The 23,103-nt window shown below is 43.5% G+C and overlaps 1 protein-coding gene across 20 annotated transcripts in view; it reads left to right on the forward strand.

Moving 5' to 3' along the window:
• The window catches only part of SGCD (sarcoglycan delta), a 1,717,585-nt gene that overhangs the window by 684,129 nt on the left and 1,010,353 nt on the right, over positions 1-23,103 (forward strand). For 17 of the 20 annotated variants that reach the window (XR_013827577.1, XM_079916704.1, XM_079916702.1 and 14 more), the window contains one exon: positions 3,426-3,561. The exons of 2 other annotated variants lie outside the window; for them this stretch is intronic. The gene's annotated coding sequence lies outside the window, so the exon portion shown is untranslated. Of the gene's footprint in view, positions 1-3,425; positions 3,562-4,559; positions 4,827-23,103 lie in introns of those variants that run through there. One more of the 20 variants, XM_079916699.1, reaches the window with a different exon arrangement.

Genomic DNA, 23,103 nt, shown 5'->3' on the forward strand with positions numbered 1-23,103 from the left:
CAATGGTGTGTTAGTTTCTGCAACTTTCTTTTCTTTTTAAAAAATTTTATGGTGGAGCCTAGTTGATTAACAATGTTGTGTTAGTTTCAGGTGTACAGCAAAGTGATTCAGTTATACATATACATGTATCTATTCTTTTTCAAATTCTTTTTACCATTTAGGTTATTGCGGAATACTGAGCAGCGTTCCCTGTGCTATACAGTAGCTCTCAAGCGTAATGGGTCACCACTGAGTCAGTTTGTGGATTCCACCCAGGAGGGGTACTCAAAGTACTTAGTAGTATTTCCACCTTGAGGTGAACAACCCTTCAAAGCATCCCAGGATCTCAGCACAAGGGTGTACTTATCAAGTCAGCTATTTCAATCCTCTGCCCTAATCAGAATTCTGTTCTTCCATCTTCCAGCCAGTTTTTGCTTGAAATCTTCTGTGATTTGGAAGCAAAGCATAAGGAAAAGGGAGAATATGGACTTAGGAGGAACATAGGCTTCTGTTCAAAACCTCCTTTGGAGCTTTCTAGCTTTAAAATGTTGGGCAAATTATTTACCCTCTCTGAGCCTTCCTTTCCTCATTCACAAAATGGAGATTAAAAACTCCTATTTCATGGATTTTTTTAAAGTGGGGATTTTATGAAATAAAACAAAACACCTGCTACAGTGCCTTCGTCGTAGTAGATACTCAATAAATGTCTCCAGTTGCAGCCTTTTCAGGCAATTCATCAATCTTTCTTTACACTAAAACAAGGCTTCCTTAATGTGTAGGCTGTGGCCTTTCTATGTGAAATGTAACAGGCAGTCATGGTGACTGAGTTTGAAAGCCTGAGATGAAATCCTAGGTCTATAGCTTTACTGTATACCCTGTGATAAGGGAATCTGTGGTAACTTTCATAGATTCCTTCAAAATGAGGAGTTGAACTGGTGGCCACGTGAGATCTCTTTACAATATGACATACTCTGACTCAGATATTCACACTTCAGGTTATGGTTTATTTATCTGAAATAAATCATAACATTCTCTACTCTAAAGTTCTGTTGGTTAGTGAACAGTAAGTACTTTTTCATTCTCTGTGGTATATATCCTACGGCAAGGAAACTACTACCTCCAAAAAAAGCTATTTTGAATTTGGAAACCTGTAATTGCCAAGTATCCCATGTAGTCAGACAAAATCTGCCTCAATCCAAGTAATTAGCCCTAGTTCTTTCCTCCCCTTGGTCAGTGGCCTGCGTCCCAGGAAGACAAGATTCTGGAAGCTTTCCTCTTTTTGTGTCAGGTTTGAACTCACTGGTCTTTGCCACCTCTTCATTTCCTTTCCTCGTCTAATAATCTGCATTAGCTATTCAGCTGTTTTCCATCATAACCAAGTCCCCAAAGTTTGGAATTTTGTGAAGCAATAAAGGTGAACCCTATTGGAAAATAAGATTCTGGCTGACAGTGGAACATTTGGAATGCATGGTTGTTTTAGAAATGACTTTTTCTCTTTATAGTCCATTGATATTGCTTCAGGGAATTGGAGTTTTGCATAAACATTTTCTTAGCTTAATCCTTTCCTACATTCCAAGCTTCTCTCCCTTCTTCCCCCAGCCTTCCCCCCAATCTCTGGCTCCCATCCATTTATACATTCATTCATTGATTGTCTCCTCGAATATTTACTGAGTTGCTACTACATAGAAAACCCTCTGTCAACCTCTGACCTAGATTTCAATGATAAAAAAAAATCTAAAACTTGCCCTCAAGGAACTCGCAGTCTAGTGGAAGAGATACACAAACATACAACCAAAACTCAAGGCAAAAAGAATTAATAGCACAGCTCAATATATTTCAAGCCGCAAATTGCAGTCCACTACTAGGTCATGGAATCAATCAAGTAAGTCATAACCAGCTTTTTTAAAAAATAAAATAAATTGAATAGGAAATATTGAAGTGAATCACACAGTAAGGATATGTGTTGTTTTGTGAAACTTTTATTTCACTTATAAGTAAGTGTGTGTGTGTATAGCCACGGTGCCATATATATGATTTTTTGTTTGTTTGTTTTTACTATGTGCTAGTTTGAAGAACAGTAGTTTAAGATATGACCAGGTAGAGAAATGCTTCTCAGACTTAATGTGCATATAAATCACCTAGGAATCTTGTTAAGATGAAAGTTCTGATTCTGTTGGTATATGGTGTGGCCTCGGATTCTCTTTCTGGTGAGCTCCCCGGTGATGCTGTTACTGCTGGTCCACATAAGGAGATCCAGTGTTAGAAAGACAATTTCCGGTGGGAGGACCTGAGAAAGCCCCTGAAGCCATTCATTGGTGACCTCAAGAACCTCCAAGGAATAAAAGAAAACAAGATTTTCCCTTCTCTTTCTGGTTTTCGCTTTTGGTAGATTGATAGAAATCCTTAGTCTGTTCTTTTCCTAAGTCTGTTGCTGTCCAGCTCCCTAAACCAAGGGACCAGATAAGCTTCAGATCGGTTATTGTGAAAAGCTCCACTGCTGTCTCTGAGGATTAGCCCCCAGTTTCCCATGATGTCTCAAGCACATGTGCCATTCCCTAGTGTCCCCTGCAATTAACAGCAGAGTGCTTCCTATAAAGCAGGCTTTTAACAGCAAGGACAGGACAAGTTTCATTTATTTCACCTTTACCTGCCCCTACATTTCATCAGGCTTCCATCACCTGCACCTGATAGCTGCCTTGACCTCCTAAAGGTTTTCTCGGCCTGCAATTCCTTTCCTTTCTTCCTTCCTCCTCCCTCATCTCTTCACCTCCTAATCCATCCTGTACCAGGCCATATTGATCATCCTAAAACAAAGCTTTCATTATTTTCTTTTACCTTTATGGCTCCCCATCGCCTAGGCAAGCACTCTGCTCCTGCCAAACTTGTTTGCTGCTGCTGTAACATGTCCTTCTTCATCTTTTAGTGACCTCTCTCCCTCCCCTTGAATGATCTCGCCTTTCCACTTATCTGAATCCTGCCTACTCTTTAGAAGTTAGCTTAAATTCCACTTTTCTCAAAGCCTTTTTTGAGAAACCTCAGAGGGAATGAATCTCTCTTCCCTTTTGCTATGTCTCAGCACAACAATGCTGAACATAATTCGTGTACTGGTGTGTGGCAGAAAAAGCAAAGGTTTGGCCGTTAAGACTAACCTAAAGCAAATCGGATTGTGTAACCTTGGACAGGCCATTTGTCTTCTCTGAGCCTCTATTTCCCCACTAAGATAACGAGAAGATTGGAGCCTAAGATCTCCAAGTGACTGCACGTGTGCCCAGTGATACGCACATTTTGTTGGTTTCTCAGTTTTAGAGATCTCATTTTCGATTTTTCTGTGATAATTTTCCTTATTTTAATCATACGTCTCGTTAGTATTGGACTATTATCCATGTTTTGAAGTATTTTCTAATTTTAAAATTCTCAAATGTGTTTGTCTTTCTTACCCCTATCAGGAAGGAACCTCATTTTATGGTTGGAGCAATGAGGCCCACGGAGGGCCCGCCTAAGGGCACGTAGAACAGAGAACACGACCCAACTTCCAACCAGGGAGGGCCCCATGATCCAAAGCATTGCCCGGCATCGCTCAAAGTGAGTCTCACTAATTATTTGTCAATTGATTGGAGGTGGTCAGGCCCGTATTGCAAGACAACTCCTTTCTCTCTGGAAGGAGGAGCACCTTGGAGTCTGTTGGTTAACGGGGAAAGTGCTTAGCCTGGGAGGAAGGCGGGGCACGCCGGAACAGGCGTACTCTCTCACTCGGGGTTTCTGTACCCCATTCTTCTCGGGGTAGATGTGCCGGGGTTCAAGGATACTTGGAACCCGTCCCTTTGGCGGAGACACGTAGCCGCCTCCAGCCGCTGCTCGCAGCTGATCCTGTGGAGTGGAGCGCCGCCGCCCCCCCCACCCCCCAGCTCCAGGTTTCACTCAGGCTCCCTCCGCTCTGCAAAGGGAGGCGGGAGCTGGGGAGCCTTCCACACGAGTCTTCCCGGAGCTGCAAGACGAGGAGCCCCGTGCCCTCGGGAGCCTCTCGGCGGCTTCCCCTCAGCTGCGCCGCCGTGCAGACTCTCCCCGCCACCCACATCCGCCGCTCGCCCTCGCTTCCTCCCTCCAGCCCCGCGGCCGAAGCGCGCACACCGGGGCTCCGGCACGTGGGCGCGCGGGAGGCAGCGGCAGCTGCTGCCGCTGCCGGAGCCCGAGCCCGAGCTCGAGACGGCGAGATTGCCCTTCCATGCTGCGGGCTCTGAGGCCGCCTTCCGCTCAGCCTCTGCCCGGAGCCCAGCCCCACGAGCCCCGAGAGCCGGTGAAGCAGCGGAGGGGAGGACACGGACAGAAGGAAGGGCGCGGCGGGCTGGGTCGAGCAGGACTCTGAAAAAGGGGCGCCGGCAGCCGGGAGGAGGCAGCCCGGCGCCCTCACTCGCTCTCGGCTCCAGCCGCAGCTGGGGGTTCCAGGCAGCGATGCCGCCGCACTCTTTCTAGGCGGCGGCCAGCGGAGGTTTCCCGCAGCCGGCCCCCATTCCGCGGGCGAGTCCCTGTTTATCCTGGAGGACGCGCCCGGCCGCTCGAGCCGAAGCGAGCGTGAAGTCCGAAGTCAGCCCCCAGCGTCGCCAACTTCCCCGGGAGCCCCTCTCCCCGCCGCAGCCTCCGCCAGCCCTAGGAGCGATGCGCCCCCAGCCGGGCGGCGCGCCTTCTGCCAACTCGCCACCCATGGGATCCACAGCCCTCGGCTGCCCGGCTTGGAGCGCGTAGCCTTCGCCGCGTGGCCCAGGAGAGGAGCGAGACACCAAGGCGTTTCGCGGATTCCGCGCGCGCGGGTCTGCTGAGGTCTCCTGCGCCGGCAGCGTCCATACCCAGGGGTAAGTAGTCGGTCGAGGCGGCGCCGTTTACCCCTATCTAGTTGCTTGCAGAGATGGCAGGGAGACACGAGAAAGTTGCCTCCTTGCACCTATCCTGGGATTTGGCAGCGAAACGCAACATTGGTTCTCTCAAGCCGATTGCCTTCGGGGCTTCCCCGAATTCCTTCATTTCTAAACCAAAGAGGGAGACCTCTCCCGCTTGCCAAGGAGAAAGGGGGCTCCCTAGAGCAGGCCACTGACTGTTCCCCAATCAGTGTGCCATTTGGGGCTTTTCAGCCGCCCGCGCATTAAACAGGCACTCACCGTGTGCGCTTAGAGATCCGCAGCCACCTGGGCGCTCTCGGAGACCGTGGGCAGCCCTGGGCCCTAGGGGAGGCTAAGCGTGCTTCATTAAAGAGAGGCGACTGCTGGGATATTAAGGAACTGTGTATGTGTGTGATTGGGAGTGGGAAAGGTAGCCACAGGAGAAGGCGCGAGTGAAATTTTTCTGTCGCTGACGGGTAGGGTACCCTGGGTGCCCCGCTCCGCGGTGCGGGTTTGGGGGCGCAAGATCTGGGGCCGCCGGACAGAGTCCAACAGGTGGCCTGCGCGGGCTTCCTGTGGCCGGGCGCGGGGGAGGGGAGCCGCTCCCTCCGCGGGGCCCAGGCTGCTGCTTCAAGGGGCGCATCTGAACATGGGTAAGGAAATGCGCTCTCTGCTCTCAGGCCCGATTTGGGGTGAGTGTATGAGGCATCCGAATGCCTCCTGTCGGAAAACAGCGGCCTCATTGTGTGCCTGACTGAGGTTTCAACTTGCAGGCACTGAGGGGCCCATTCAGCTGGGGCGACGCGTACTTGGCTGGTCCTCGGATGCGAGCCCGGCCTTCTTCGTGGTCCCTGGCGGCGGGTATTCCAGCTCCCTAGGCTGGGCACCGAGCCAAACCTTAGCATTTTGCTCCTCTATACTCCCTCAAGGGGAGGGGAGTTGCAGAAGCACCCGGGCCGTGCACGAGTTTATTCTTCTTCACCTCCCTCCTGCACTTGTATCCTAAGACTCAGATGGAGGGGCTGGGGTGGGTGGGAAGGGTGTGTACAGGTGGTGTGCGCCGGTAAGCGTGGGGACAGGCCGAGTTTGAGAGCTGGACGGAAAGAGAATAGAGAGAGACAACGTTCTGCACCCACCCTCGGAGATTCGAACTGGGAGAGGAGGTGGCAGCACTTTGCAAAAGTTTCTTCTGAATGCACCATCCTTCCGGTGATTTGAGTGTGCAAAATACTCGGGGCCCTGAAAGCGGTGGCAGCCCGAAGTATTATAGTGTCTTCCAGAGTCAGCCGAGTGACGTTTCCATCCCTCAGTTTGCTCATTTGTAGATTGGGGACAGTTATCTCTGCTCAAGGCAGAAGCCTTTCTGTCTATAAAGGAGATACTTAGAGGTGGGTGTCAGGTTGGAAGATGGGACAGCAGCTGGGGGGAGGGGAGTTGTCTGGAGGCAGGATGCGTAGTAGACACTCACTTTTAACTCAGATTTTGTATTTTGTGGAGGTTGATTGGCTTTGAGAAGATCGGTGGAGATTCTGAGGTGCTAAAGCTTTCCCAACACCCCCCTTGGTGCCGCCACTCCACTGCCTGCCCCCGAGATGTTTGTACTATGGAAATGAAGTGATGGACACTCAAAACGCAAAAGAACCCTCCACTGCTTGTGCTTGGTCCAGCAGTTTCTCCTTCAGGGGAGGTTCTGGGTACTAGAGCAGTTTAGCCCTGCTGTTTCCACTCTGTAATTGCTGCTGCATCTTTCCAGCCCCCATTTCGTCTCTCTTCCCAGGAGTTCTTCTCCTCACTCTGGGCCTCTGGCAGCAGGTCACCAAGACTTTGTAAGCAGAGTGAGCCCCTTGACTTGTAGAGGGTGATGGCTGATTTCACAGGGCGAGCATGCATGCCTAGCCAGAAGCCTGTCTCCTGGAGGTTTCTTGTTGGGAGGGGAGCCAGGAGCTGGGGCGTCAAGAAGAGGTATGCGCAGCAAGGTATTGTATACAATAGAGGACAGAAGGACAAAGAGAGGTACAGAGTCAGAGAAAGAAGAGAAGGGGGAGTGAGGGGACAGAGAGACACACACAGAGGCAGAACAAGGGAGGAATGAGAGAGAGAAACATATAGAGAGGCAAAACGAGAGAGGGAAAGAGATGGAGAAGGAAAGGTATAGGGTAGATGGGGCAAAGCATAAGAGGAGTGAGAAGAGAGAGAGAGAAGTGGAAGTAAGGGACGTAAAGGAAAAGATTTCCGAAGAAAAGAAGAGTGTAAGCAAAGGAAGCATAAAGGGGAAGGAATGGGAACACGGTAAAGAAGTCGGGTGGGGAGGAGAGGAAGGGTGGAGAATAGAGGAAGCAGGAGGCACTTTTTTTTTAACATCCTTATTGGAGTGTAATTGCTTTACAATGGTGTGTTAGTTTCTGCTGTATAACAGTGAATCAGCTACACATATACAGACATCCCCTCCCTCTTGCATCTCCCTCCCACCCTCCCTACCTTACCCCCTCTAGGGGGACACAGCGCTGAGCTGACCTCCCTGGAGGCACTTGCTTTTTGCATTTAAGTTTTATAAACCACAGTCATTCCAAAGAAGTTGACATAATCCACATCCTTAAGTAGCCAAACCTGGGTTAGTGTTTGTTTCTCTGGGGAGTCGTGCATTCTGCAGAAGTTGAACACCCGCTTGGAACCCAGCTGCACTGGAGATGACAAGAGCAAAAGAAGTTTAGATTCTTGGTAAATGCACAGATGCACAAGTTCATTTGCCTTCACTGTTTCGTTTTGTTTTTTTTTTTTTTCTGGGTAAACACAGGGCTGGAGAATTGAGGGGGCGGGGGGCTCTTTCATTAATAGTATTTGCCAGTGATTCTCTACACCTTGTTTAAGGAAGCATCTTCAGGGTAGCTTCTGAGAAAAGCACAATACTGGACCCACTTCCCCAGTAGGGACAGGAATGTGCTAATTTAATGAGTGCCACATTGATTCTAAAGCAGGGAATCCCTGAGCCACACTTTGATAAACATGGTATAGATGGTATAACACCCCTCTCTAATTTGTTCCCATATTTCCTCTTAAGAGAGATAGTTTCACGTCTCGCTCTGGTATCCCATCCTCCCCAGAAAAACTTTTCTTGTGCATTTCTCTTGATAAAACGACAAGCCCGAGGATTGCTCAGCCAGGGTTACCTTTCCCTGAACCTCATGAATCACAGTAGCTCCAGGGGACAGCAGACAGCTCTTCTGGTTGACCTTGTCAGGGGTGTTCACAACCAACAGGTACTGGGCACACGGCAGGGCACCGTCCTGGGTGTTCTTTGTACACTGCCTGTTCAACAGTCACAAAGATCTATGCCATAGGCACTGTTACTATCGTCCGCGTTTTGTAGTTGAGGAAAGTGCGACTTGACTTGTCCCAGAGAAGTTGTCTGTGGCTCGGCACCTGGAAAGCAGCAGTGCTGAAATGTGAACCCAGGTCTGGTTGACTCCAGGGTTTAAGGTCCTAATTACATACCATGCTGGTTGCTAGTCCCAGTACTCCATTCTAGACTGATGGAGATCTTTCCCAAGCACTTTCTCTCCCCACTTTATCAATTGATGATAATGAAAAGCAGCTTAAGAACTGAAAAGTGACTTGCCAGAGATCCTACAACCAGTAGGTGTCTGAACTGGGACCAGGGCCCTGCTATCTTGAGTCTCAGTCTAGCCTTCTCCCCACTACACCAGTAGTTGTCACATCAGGCTGATCCTCGAGGGCAAATGAGCATCTTAATCAAAATACAAGTGCCTGGACCCCACTAGAGACGTACTGAATCAAAACCTTTGGGCAGAGAGCCCAGAAATCTGTATTTTTAGTCCTTTCCTCCAGTCTGCCTCTGCCTCTTACCATTTGCCCCAGTTATTCTCTAGCTTTTGGCATCCGATGCTGTGGATCCCTCTCCAACAGCTTCAAGAGGAGAACTCCAAGCCCCTCCCACTTCTAGCAGCGCACACACACACACACACACACACACACACACACACACACACACACACACACACACACACACACACACACACAGTAGTATACTCTCTGCCTGCTGCAACCCATGCTGATGTACCACGGGTAAGGAAAGAAGCTGGTCAACCTAGAGGCAACTTTGCAAGCTCTTTGAGAGGTGTAGCCCTCACAGAGATGTTTGCTAGACTCGGTTTTTCCTGTGCCTGGTTGGAAAGTGTGTAAGGAAGCATCAGATGCTCTTCAACGCATCAGCGTCAATGTTTGTGCTAACACTTGACACAAAATGACACTGTGAGCCAGGCCAACGTGCTCCTGGGTCAAAGTGTCAGACTCCGTCTCCCAATTTAGTGGATCTAGCTGTGGGGTAAGAAAAGCCCCTTTCCTCCCCTTCGTTATTATGCTTTTGAGTCCCTCAGAATATGTCAGGGCCTCCTTCTGCAGGTGACAAGTTGCCATCACTCCCGCGCTCTTTCTAGCCCACTTAAATTGTTTTCTCGGTGATCTCAACATCTTTTCCCTGCTGTTTCATTGAAAAGTGGCCAAAGGGGCCAGACATCTTGTCCGGCGAACTGTTCGCCATCTTTCCCTTTTCAGGTCCAAATTGATTTTCTGAATCTGTTGCTTTTAGCCCTGGCCTCTTAGTCAGGGGTGGTAATTGAGCTCAGGTGGCATTGATAGGCAACTGTGCGATACATGTGTTTTAAACAACCACAGCCATTTGTGAGTGGAAGGCAAACCGAGGAGTAACTTACATTTACAATGTCTGCATCTTTAATTAGGCTGGGAATTTTTTTGGCTACTTCAGTGGGGCAAACCTACTTTTCTGGCATGGCTGGCAGTGGAGAAATTAGAAGGTAGAAGGAAACACTCTGAGTGGTTAAGACTTGGGCTCTGAATGTAGACAATTAGAGGTAAAGGCCTGCTTCCACTTTGCTAGCTGTTATAACCTTGGTCTGGTTATTAAACTTGCCCACGTCTCCGTTTCTTCACCTGGACGTTGAAGATGATAACAAGATGTCCCTTCTGTGTATGCTGCCAGGACTTACCTTGGTCAGTGACTGAAGTGCTAAGCCCAAGTCTGGCACGTGGTGAGGACTCACGTCTTACCTAGTATTTATGAAACAGATGTCATGTTTCAGGCTCCATTAAATCGAGGATAAAACTGACATCACAGAAGTTAAGCAGTTTGCCCAGGTCACCCAGATCCTAAGTAACGGACTCAGACTTGCCATTCAGATCTGCCCTTTAAAATTCTCCTGACGCTTACTGTTACATTGATATGAGTAAGGAAGGGAGTTCCTCCCTTACATGTTAAGACAGAAACATACTCTGGTTTGTATTTTAATGAAACCCATTAGGAGAGTGTCAAATAGAACTATTGTAGGTGGGGATCTTTTGAATTTGGGGGGATAATTTTTAAGTGGTTAAATCACCTCCAGATACTTGCTTTTGCTTTTTCCAGCAATTGGGAAGAGTGTTCATGGATCCATCCCCTGCTACTTTTGCTTGGATAACTTCTACCTGTTTTTAAAGTCTCAGCATAGATACTGTTTCTTTGGGAAAAATTCTGCTTGACTCTTCAAGGGCTGAATTAGATGTCTTTATGATATGTTCCTTCACTTACACTATAATATGTATCCATTTATTTCTTTATATCTGCTACTCAGTCTGTATGTATATAAGTTTCTTGAGATCATGGACCTGGTCTTAACTGAAGGTATAGCCACAGTGCCCAGGACAGTATGTGACCTATAGAAAACTTACAAAATTCTTTTAAATGATCAGTTGAAGCTTTAAGCTAATTCTAAGGGTTTGAGAAAAAGTGTTCATTGTTCTCAAACTCTAAAAGGAGAACATCCAAACATTGGAATTGAAAACTTTGCTGTATAATGTATCCCCAGAGGCTTTAGTTCTTTAGATGGAAGACGGATGTAATGGTATCAGTAGTTGTTGACTAACTATGTTGGTAGCTTTAGGCAAATTCCATCGTGATGTTACTTAAGATGTAATTAGAAGGGACATTCTGATTTATAAGTTAATGTGATTTTATCTGTACATTTAATTAGTTGCTCAGAAAGGCACTTTTGTTCCTCAGCCCAAAAGTTTTAAAAATTAATAGGCGGGCTTCCCTGGTGGCGCAGTGGTTGAGAGTCCGCCTGCCGATGCAGGGGACACAGGTTCGTGCCCCGGCCCGGGAAGATCCCACGTGCCGCGGAGCGGCTGCGCCCCTGAGCCATGGCCGCTGAGCCTGCGCGTCCGGAGCCTGTTGCTCCGCAACGGGAGAGGCCACAACAGTGAGAGGCCCGCGTACCAAAAAAAAAAAAAAAAAAATTAATAGGCTCCTGGAGTTAGAACCAAGGTTAGAGATAATCTAGTTCTACCAGCTTGTACAAGAGGTGAGAAAATTGAGACTCAGAGAAGGAAAGAGACTTGCCCAAGGTCACCCAGCAAGTGAGTGCCAGAGCCAGTGTGAGAGCCAGAGGTTTCTGGCTGCTTGCCCAGGAGTCTCAGTGCACAGCTGAGAGTGATGAACACATCAGTGGTGAGCTACGTTTTTGCTTTGAAAGCATGCTTGCAAGCCCTGTGCGTGTATGTAGCCTGGACTCTGCACAATTCCAAGATAAAGCTGTGCTGAGAAGGAGGGAAGCAGGACTAAATGATTTGCTACTAGGGGAAACCCAAGTTTCAGAGAAGTTTGTGAGAGAGCATCTTGGCGGGTCCTACGTTGCTGGCAAGGTCTTACGGGTTTCTGGGATTCCCAGTCTACTTTCCAAATAAGGAAACATGACTTGACAGAAATCTTTCTTTGATGTTCTTGAGTGTGGTATTTCAAGGAGACATAGGGATGTATGGAAGTTCATTGCCAAGCCCCTGGCACAGGTTTGTTGGCAAAACTGAGGTTCAGCTCAAGCTCCCTTTCCTTTTTAATGCTTTTTTTTAGATGGGAAGCAGTCACCTTGGGACCCTTCTGTCTACCTCTGGGGTGCCTTGGAATCTGACTAAATAGACCAGCTTAAATACATCTTCAAACACAGAAATGTGTGCAGTGTACTCTGATATCGTCAACACACAGATCTTTATCACATGGTATCAATATTGTGGAGACAGTAAGACACAGATCATTGGTGCGATATATTGTGGATGATCCTTTGGAAACATTATAATCAGTGCCGACAAAGCAGTAGAAATGTCTCAACACAGCGCCTTCCCTGCCTCCCGAAAGGCTTGCCAGATCAACCCAAAGTAACAAGACTGTGATTATTCAAGGAGAGAAGGCACAGTTAAGAATTCTCTTTGCCTCTCAACCATCATCGGTCTGAGATTATTGGTGCTATTTTTGGTTTGGTGTCCAACGGCTGGGTGCGAGGGAGAGGCACCTCTCTTTGTACCTTTACCAGCAGAATGAATTGCTCCCTTCTCTAGCTTGTCTGGGTGCCTGAAGTTCCTCCACTAAAGGGTAATTCCTTGGGACTTGAAATAATTTGGGTTTTCTATGGTCCTCTATTAAAATGCAAAACTTCCTGTGTAAGATATCAATTAGCTACTTTAGCTCTCTAGACCTAACATCTCACCCTATAATTCTCATTTGATGGAGGCATTTTGACAAGCATTAAGGGTAAATACTACCAGGACTACCAGCAGTATCAGGACACCACCTACTACTACTTCTCCTGCTACTGTTAATGTTTGCCTTTATTGAGGACCTACTATGTGCCAACATGGTTCTAAGTTCTCACATGTATTTTCTCCTCTTGTACGCCCAGTAACCTAATGTTATAGTTATGGGTAGGGGAATTATGATATTACCATAGAGATGACAAATATGTTGAAAAGTGGGGGTGGGATAAACCCAGAATAGTAAAAAAAAAAAAAAAATAACACACAAAAAACGTAATATCCTGAGCTAGAAAAAATAATGAGAAGCAATGCAAAAGGGCAGGAGGAAAGGGAAAATCTCCTTCCTTTTCCCTGTTCCCAGACATCCAAGTCTCCAAGTAGGATCTTTAGAGAAAGGGAAGGAAATAGAGTCTTGGAAAGCTAACTTGAACCAAATCCCTGCTGCTGTAACTAGCAGAACAGGGCTTTAAATTCAGACTTTCCTTATTTTCAAACTTTGGTAGGTAATACTGTCTCCAATTGACTTATAAAACTCTGAGCTTGAAAGATGCTTAGGGAATATCTTGTCCTGCAGCTTTCAAATGACTATAATGTACATTAAAAAACATATTTTACATCCTTACCTAGTACATATCCACACACACAACTGACACAAAAGTTTTAAAAAAGTAATTTTTACTCTTGCTGTAGGCTCTTTACTGACATTTCCTGTTCTGCTGTATTCTGTTACCCACCGTATACACGTCCACATATCCACAACTTAGTCACACATATAATTAAAACAGAAGTTTCAAAAAATAATATTTACCCCTTTTTACTTTGGGTAATATCTTTCCATTCTCTAGTTCATTTATAAAAATTATGGTATGACCCACAACTTTTGTTTCATGACTCTAACGGAGTGAAACACACAATCTGAAAAGCACCGACTGAATCTGCTCCTATGGACTTTTAGAGATGCATAGAGTGAAGCTTGTGGGGAGTGAAGCCAAAGGTTTCCTTTGTCCAAGATCCCATGGCAGCTAGTAGCTGAACCAGCCTTAGACCCAGGCTCCACACCTATGAGCAAACGCATCTTTGATTGTGGACTCTGGGCCATTATTAGATTCAGTCTGACAGCAGATTGTTGCCATTGGTTGCTCATCATCTCTGCCTTTTACTTGGCCTTGACTTCCATTCCTTTCATGTAGAATTTTTTTTTTTTTTTGGTAAGATTTGAGTGCCAGAGTTGATTTGTAATGTATAGGTTTGCTGGAGGGTGCCTGTGGTTGAGAGGCTCTGTGGAGGGGCAGGAACAGTGGTAAGGGCCCTGTGACTCCTCTGTGGGGCTCTACAGACTTTTTTTGATCAAATGCCTGGGGATAAGATCCTGGAGGATGGAAGAAGCACTGATGCCAACCTGGGTGTCCTTTATTCCTATACCTGTTTCTCTCTGGAACACTTCCCCTTTCACAGTCCAGGGGGCATTACTCTTATGTTTAAAGGCATTAATTCAAGCACCAGTGACAGTCTGGTTTTTCCATACTTGGTATAGAAAGAACCCTTTCTGGAAACTCTGATAACTATTGGGACGGCGTTGGGGGGGAGGGCAGAATTTTTAAAAATGGTAAATTTTAATTTATTTATCACTGCTTATGAATGGTAAAAATCCAAGCAGCGCAAATTGGGTAAAAGAAAAACAAAACCAAAAATTCTTCCATCCCTGATCCCGGTCCCCAGTTCCCCCTTTCTTAGTACAGCTGTGTTGTCTGAGTCTTCTGCTTTTTCCCTGCCATATATGGGGACAGATCGCCTGTTTTTGTTTCTTTCACACAAATGCCAGATATGCTATACCTTTTTTTTTTTTAATTTAAATGGCGCATCTTAGGGGTAGTTAACATAAGTTTATATTGAGCTGCCTCTCTGTTTTTCTGAGCTGCATAATGTGCCATCGTATGGATGTGCTGGGATTTACTTCGCTGTGGTAAAGTGTAATGATTAAGAATCTAAACTCCGGAGCCAACCTGCCTCTGTGTGTGTGGGGGGGGGGGAGGAAAAGGAAGGACATGTGGGACTTTTCCATACAATGAACTACCAACAGGTATTTGCTGAGGATCTTTTGTCTTTTTATCTGATCCTGGGAAAAGAAGGGGCAAATAAAGACAATACTTCCTGTTCCTGAATCTGGAGGCACCATTAATTTACCCCAAACAGCATTTATTCACCCCAAACACTTGTGTGTTATTGAGACTTCGGCCACATGCTGTCTCGGAGGTATCTGCTACAAGATCATTCCATGCAGAAGGGAGAACACGTACAAAGGGCTTGAGGTGGGACTGTGTGTTTCACCGTCGAGAACCAGCAAGGAAGCTAGTAGTGCTTGAAGTAGAGGAATACAGTAGCACATGTTGATTCCTAGGAAAAAGCTGGTTTAAGGCCAATGTATAGGCGTGTTAACAACAACAACAACAAAATTCCACCTAATCTGCCTCAGCTAGGTTTCTGCAGAAGTTTTAAAGAGGCTATATGACTATTTCCAGAGTATGAGAAAATAGATTTTACTTTACAGAGTCCAGGATTTTTCAGTGAAACTCTCCCGCCTGTTGTCCTAGTGAATTTGAAGGGAGCATGAAAGTATACCCAGGAAACAAGTGTTCAATGAAGGAACATCCACTTGAATAAATGAACAAATTAGAAAGTGAACTCACTAATTTGGATGGTGAGAAATAATGGAAGAGACAGGCAGCTCCATCCTGATTGGTAGGCAGGGAAGGCAGTGAAATTTCTGAAAGAAGCAAGTTTTAAGTTATCAGCTGGGAAATTCCATACCAGCCAAAGTGGGGAGGAAATTTTACTCTGTACTCAAAGTTATAGGTTTTTTCTTTTTAAAATCAGTTGTTTGGATGGAAGTAGAATGAAATTAAACAGCACAGAGAATTAGTAGCAGCCAATTCTGCCCTCCCCATCCTACCTTAATGAAGCTTTTGGTGTGATTGTCTCAGTGTTACCCCCACTAGCTAAAAGAAATAAACGGAGACTGTATCAAAATGCTTGAAATGTATTAATACATTGTCTTGAACAACACATATTTTTAACAACAAAAGTATCTCTTAACTCCTAGCTTTTTGTTTGTATACAGCATAGTGAAGATTGTTTTACAGAACCATTTGATTTTGAGAAAATATTTATATTGGATGTTTTCTGTGCATTTATTTCTCTTAAGAAAAAAAATAGGAACAAAAACATTGTCAGTCTGGGTGGGTTCTTTTTCAGATGCAAGATCACTCAAACTGAAATCCTTTTTGTACTCAAATTGGGCCTGCCAGCTTTAAAAGAGAACAGTCAGGACAATATGATAAACTGGCCCGTGTGTTCAGTCTTAGCTCATCAAGGCTGTGCCAGAATTGACATTTTTGTACAGTATGGCTTGATGCTCTGATTACAAATTGGTCCTGAGTAGCTAGACTCTTTATAATTTTATTCACCAAGGGGTCGTGCTTGTATCGTTAGGTCTGTTTTGGTTTTGAAATCTGGAGGAGGAAATATACTTCTGCTTCCCCTCTCTTGTTTAAGAATATGTGTGTGTGTGTGTGTGTGTGTGTGTGTGTGTGTGTGTGTGTGTGTGTGTGAGAGAGAGAGAGATTCATACAGAAACAAATGCAGTTTATTGTATGCAAAAAGAAGTGTTTCATCTTCCTTCAAGGCAGTGATGATAGCATTTCTCTTCCTACCTCTTTTTTCCTTTTTTGCAAAAGCAGCTTAAATTGTAGTTTTAGGAAGGGTATTGAGTATTTATTATTTCTCATCATAGATTTTACTTGTGATAAACGGATGAATTAGTTTGGAAAAGAGTAGGTCTATAATTGTATCTCTTTTGGGTTTTGTTGTCAAGAATTCTATTTTTAATTCAATTGTATGAAAATTTTTACACAAGGAAATTACCAACAATTATTTTTTGGTCGAGGACCTTTTGTACTTGGGGTCTTGGGAGAATAAAAGACAAGTAAAGACAATGCTTTCTGTCCTCGGAAAACCTAGAAACAGCATGTATTTACCCAGAGCAGATTGAGAGTGGTAAACTATTGCACATAATTAAGAAACTGGATGCTATAGACAGTGAATCCACTAGGATTCAGAGAAGGAAGTAATCAGCTAGGAGCAATATAATTGGGTGACATTTCCAACATGTCTTCAGAGAACCACTGTAAAATAGGAAAGTGGGCAGTTTTATATGGCAATGATTACATACAGTGAACTCTAACAACAATAAATTAAAAATGATTATTTTATATTGTCACTTGATGTGGGCTACTTCAAGGCTACAAAGCCCCTAGATCATGGATAAACCTAGGTTTCAATGCAAGTAAGGGAAATCTCCAGCCCTCCATGTACCCAACCACTGTCCCCAAAGAAAACAATAAACGTTGAACTGAAACCCAAGTGAGAAGTACTGAGCAAGGAGCAAGTAAGAAAGACCAAAATTATTGTGTGTGTGATACTCATACCGCTGTATTTCTGAGGATCAGCCTTGAGTAAGCCAGTTGTAAACTAGAAGGTAAGGAAGCCGAACCTGGCTCCCGCATAATATTAGGACCTGGAAGGAAGGGGACCAAGTGGTCCTAGGTTGGTAGCCTCCCTTGTCTTCCAGTGAGAGCATCCACCGTTCCTCTTTAGAGAAAAGTATACCCTATTTGGGACTACAGGAATCCCACAGGGAAGATAAAAAAAAAAATGATCCCACAATCAAAGATGGTAAAAATACACAAGAAAACCAACCATTTTCAGTCAGAGAAATAAGAGGGAAAACAAAACAGAAAGCAGACCGAAACCCCTGAGATTTTCACATATTGGAATGATCACATATAGAATAAAAAATAAATTTGGTATGTCTCTTTAAAGGAATAAAAGGAAATTATTTAAAATACAAGCGTGCATATCATCAATCTAATTAGAAGCTTGTCAATTTTAATGAGACATTTCAAAGGAAATCATTGACTTTACAGATCCTTTGTTTATATTTTGTTCTTCAAAAGATATATAGAGATAAGCCATGAACCAAAATTTTTTTTTGAAAAACATGTAAATATTGAAAAAGTTGTGACTAGAATATATAAAAGCTACAATGAAAGAAGAAAAAGATAAACAACCTAATGGAAAAATGGGCAAAAGGGCTTCAACAGGAGTTACCCCAAAAAGAAAAGAACGTATAACCAGTACGCATATGAAGAGTTGCATGACCTCATTAGTAACTGGGGAAATGCAAAGTGAAACATCACTTAGATCTCATTTATATTTGCTAGATTAGAACAGATTAAGAAGTCTGAAAAACATGAAGTGTTGGAGAGAATTGTGATACATTGATTTGGGGAATGCCATCATTTAGGATTATGTTGCTGCATTTTCTTGTGACGTTAAACATTGGCTTATATTATGACTCAGCACTTCCATTCATGTGTGTGTGTGTGTGTGTGTATGTGCGTGTGTGTATACATATATATATATATCCTCCAGATATTTTGCACGTGTCGCAGTTGACACATACCAGAATATTCATAAAAACATTGTTTATAACAGCAAGAAAATGGGAATAAGCAAAATGTCCATCAATAGGAGAGTTGAGTAAATAAGTTGTAGAATATTTATGCAATGGATTATACGGCAGAGGAAATGAGTGAGTTATGAATATACATATTGTATACTAACGTAGAAATGAATATGAAAATATTGAATAAAATTAGCTTATTTATAAGAACATGTTTGCGTTTTCTTCAAAACAAACAACACTAAAGTTATTTTTATTTTTTTAAAGGAAAGAAATGTAAACAAAGTTCAAGATGTGGATGATAGTGGTTTCTTCTTCAGGGGGAGGCAGCAGGATGGAATCAGAAAGGGGTATGGTAAATGGAATTCTGGGATTGCCCGCCTTTTGGAAGGAAAGGGTTTAGGAATTTAGCTGCCCTTTACCTGTGGAAGTGTGGTTACTGGAATTGACTGACTGACTTTCAGATGGAGGGACTCTGACTGATTAACTGGCTTTTTAGAAGCTTGTGTACTAGTGCAAAACTGCCATGGATCTATTTGTATGAGCTTTAAGCCAGTTCCCTCTGATGGGGGCTGCAGAACATTCGGTCTTTTCCTTGGGGAGTAGGGACCTTTTATTGTCAGTTATGAAGTAAGCCTTATTATTTTCATTTGAAAGATGAGATGGTTAACGACTTGCTCACGAGTTGCCAGCTACAGAGTGCTAGAGCTGGGATTTGAACCTCAGCCTGTTGGCTTCACAGTTTACCATTAACATAAGGTAGCTCTCGTGGAATTATAGCACTCATCGTACTCCGTGTTATAAGGTTATATAATAAGATAATTTTTATCAGAAGCCTTAGAGTTTTTCCCTAGCTTACTGATGTTACTCCCTACTTCCTTATCTTGATAAAATCGTACCAGTTGTGCCAACGAGAAACCCAGAATTATCCTTGACATCTCTACATATTTCACCCTGTCTCTAGTCAACCAGACTCTTAACATTCCTAAACAACTTTACAGCCTGACCATTAGTCTTTGTCTCCGCATGGTTGCCCGAAGAACCTCTTAAAAAAGGCAAGTCTGATTCTGGTACTTTGGGCCACCTTAAAATTATTCTGCTATTCTCATTAGGTCTTAGGGTAAGAATCATATCCTTTTCCTGCCTCTCCACCTTATCTCACACCACCAGCCACCCCTCACTGGTCATGCTGACCTTTGTGTTTTTCAGTCTCTTGCTCCTTCCTGCCACAGTGCCTTTCCATGTGCTATTTGATTTGAAATTTGAAACATCCAACTATATTACCAGCTACTCTCCCTTGTTATGGTCATCCACTAACTCCCAGGCCATGGCCTCAATGTTCTTAAAGATTTTCACTCCTGTGTTTGCTCTCTTTCTTCAATACTACTCTGGTCATAATTCTTCTTCTTCTTTTTTTTTTTTTTTCGCGGTATGTGGGCCTCTCACTGTTGTGGCCTCTCCCGTTGCGGAGCACAGGCTCCGGACGCGCAGGCTCAGCGGCCATGGCTCTCGGGCCCGGCCGCTCCGCAGCATGTGGGATCTTCCTGGACCGGGGCACAAACCCGTGTCCCCTGCATCGGCAGGCGGACTTAACCACTGCGCCACCAGGGAAGCCCTGGTCATAATTCTTAATGATTACAGTCTCCATTGTAGATAATTTCCTCATTATCCCAGTCAATTCCTTGAATTCTCCTCCTTCAGTGAATCTTGTTCTCCATCCTACTTTATCTCACTACTACCCTAGCCATGCCCTAGGCTTATGATTCTTAAATTTTGGTGTCCATCACAATCACCTTGGGGACTTTTTAAAATAGAGTCCTGGGTCCCCCACCCTAGAGTTATGACTCAGTAAGTCTGGGGTGGGGCTGGAGAATTTTCATTTCTAACAAGTTCAGAGTGATCCTGCTGCTCCTGACCTGAGGGTCACACTTTGGGAACCACTGTGCTACATCTTGTCCTCTGCAACAACTGCACCACATCCGTGATCTGAATGTCAAGCGTCTCACATTCTAACTCTTTAGCTCAGTCCTTTACTTCTTCTAGTACCCTCCCTCCAACGATTCTTTGACAACCCCAATCTCAAATCATATATGAGAAAATGCAGAGTTTTGTAATTATCAAGTGCGTGAATGTGTACAGCGATTGGGATGAGTCATTCAGGAGTGGTGTCATTTTCTCTGTGTCTTCAAACTTGAACTTTCTGGAAATTTCCATAGGGTCCTACCTTCCTTTCCATATATATGTATGTATTTATATATATCTATAGTATATATATATATATATATATATATATATATATATATACACACTAGTCTAATTTTTAAAAAGCAGAGTTGCTAAGCTCTTGGAGGTGAAGTGTTATAAAGGTCATATAAAATATATTAAATTCATACACTTGATTCATCTCAGGGATAAAGGTGTTAAACACACACACCCAATTCACTGCTAGATTTTTAATAGTTTCATCAGGCCTTCTGTAATTTCCTCTGTGTTCTTTCAAAATATAGGTATTTCAAACATTCATCATACCTGTTTTTATTTTAAGAGAATATCTGAAGCCATATTATTCTATCCTAGAAATGAATAAATAAACCATCCTGTGTGTTTGGTGGTAATATTTTACCTTTGCAAACACTTCAGCATTGCTTGCAGAAATGATTTCACATCATCCTTAAGTGCAGTCCTATGAGATGATTCGAAAAAGCATTGTCCCCTGATTAGAAAAAAAGAGGATCAGAGATTTCAAGCAGGTTGTCCAAGGACAAAAAGTCAGGTTGGACTTACATATGGACCTTCTGCCTCTACACCCAGCATTCTTTCCATTTGAGTTAGAGAATCTTGATGGTCGAAGAAACTCCAGAGATCGTTTAATTCAGGAGTCCCAAGGAGATATGGAAACCAGTGGTGTCAGTCATAGAGTATGGTAGAGGCTGTCTAAAGCAGACTTCAACTGATGGTCATTTTGTGGCTGGAGTATTCCCATATCTTCTGATTTTCAAGGGAAGCTGAAAATAGGGAGTTTTAATGATATCTTTCAAATTTGAAAATACACTTAACTCAGATTAGAAGGAAAACACTAAGTGAGGGCAACTTTAACATGTTGTCTGTTTGTCTATGGGCTGCTAGTTTGAGACCTGCGATCTAACGTTATACTGCAGGTGGGAGGCCTTTCTTCTCTAACAGTCCTAGATTGTTCGGCCTTTGCTGAACCATTTCCAGTGATGTAGAACTTTCTATAACTTCCTGTGGTTGGTTCTATTGTTGGTCGTCTCATCGTTCTTAGGTTACTTCTCCTGAGCCCCTTCATCCTATATCTATTCATGATTCCACAGGGAATCATTTTACACATTTGAAGAGAGCGTCCGTTTTTCTCAAACCTCCCACCCCCTAATCTTCTGCACAGGCTGAACATTCATAGTCTTTCAACTATTCATCCTAAAAATCATGGTTTTAGAGCCCTCGTAATCCCAGCTACCCTCTTCTAGAGGTCTCTAAGTCTGTTTAATTTCTCCTAATTAGAGTAGCCCATCATATGCCATGGTAGCATTTCTTAGCCAAGAAATAAAATTAAAGTTTGATGTACTGTTACAACATCACTCAAGTTTCAACACATTTTTGAGGCTCTGTTTGGAATAATGTGACACAAAACGTAGCCTGTGTCACACAAGCTCTACTTTTAAAAGTTGGTGAATCATAGACATGCCTTGTCATAGAACTGGTCCTCACAAGGGCAAAAGTCTATGTGGCAGCTATGGATTCTAGACTCTAGGGTCTAGAGTAAGGAACTGTGGAGATGTTTTAATTAACTGTTTGTGAATGATTCTCCTAGATAATGCTGGAAGGCCAACTAGTTAATAATAAGAACTATGGTTTATTAGAAACCTACTGTGTACCAGACACTATTTTAGAATACAGATAATGCATGTAGAATACTTAGCACAATATCTAGCAGGTAGTGATTCAAATAAGTGACAGATATTACCATCGTTGTTATTAATACTATTATTATACTTACTATGTCATCTAGTCCTTATTACTCCTTAAGAAATAATTATTACTGCCATTTTATGAAGGAGGAAATTAAGACTTAGATGAAGTTCTGGGATCATACAGCTTAGAAGCATCAGAGCCTGGAGACTGGTCAGACACTGAAACGCATGTTGCTTCTTCTCCCTTGTGCCATTGCAAAACCATTGCAATCTGAGATGAACCTGGAATCAAGGTATAACTCTTTGTTCCTTCTGAAGAATTGTCACGTGATTTCTCTGTTGTATGATTAGGCAGTGGATTTAATTTTGAACTCAGAGGCAGAAATGCATGTTTAGCCTTGTCAAGCATTTATTTGTGGTATTGGCCCTGGTCTGTTTAGATCATTTTGAAACTCAAGAACTTCATTCAGTGTATTAAACATGTGACATTCAGACATTTGAAAAGCCCAACTGACTTCTAGGACTTTTCCTAGTTTTTGAGTAAGAGATATTGAAAGGCAGCACAAAACAGGGGAAGCAACCAAACAGAGCCTTGCACACATTCCAAGAGATGCTTTCATTCCTTTAACCTCTCCAGTTTCATATCAATCATGAAGTTCTTTGTGTATGGTGGGTTGACCAGGTATGCCCTTACTATCCTAATCTTATTGTCACCTATCCCACATTTTTTTCCATCTTGTTCATAAATTTATAAAGAAATATTTTAGCGGATTCTTTACCAAAACTATATATTCCACAATTATGCAATTCTATCACTCTATTTAAACTCAGGTGAATTTAGCATGAACTGTTTTTGTTGAACCCATAATGACTTTAGTTATCACTGTTTTCTGAAATTGATTCATTCTTGTTGGTTTGAGAGAAATAACATTTCTTCACGTAAAGGTTCTAAAATGATTTCAACTTTTAAGCTAATATTGGGGAGGAGAAGAGTCCTATAAACCTAAAAAGCAAGTAATAAAGCAAATCATAATTGTTACAGTTAGAATCGGGGCACTAGTAACAATTTTGTATAATCAGATGCCTTCAACATGAATGTACAGATGTACTGGAAATAGAAAATATATTTTTATATGATTTGGATAAATAATAGTTTTGGTGTGGGAGGGCATTTCAAAGAATGCACAGAAAGTTAATGCATTATTCA

Source organism: Stenella coeruleoalba (assembly GCF_951394435.1).
Source record: "Stenella coeruleoalba genome assembly, chromosome: 3".
NCBI lineage: Eukaryota > Metazoa > Chordata > Mammalia > Artiodactyla > Delphinidae > Stenella > Stenella coeruleoalba.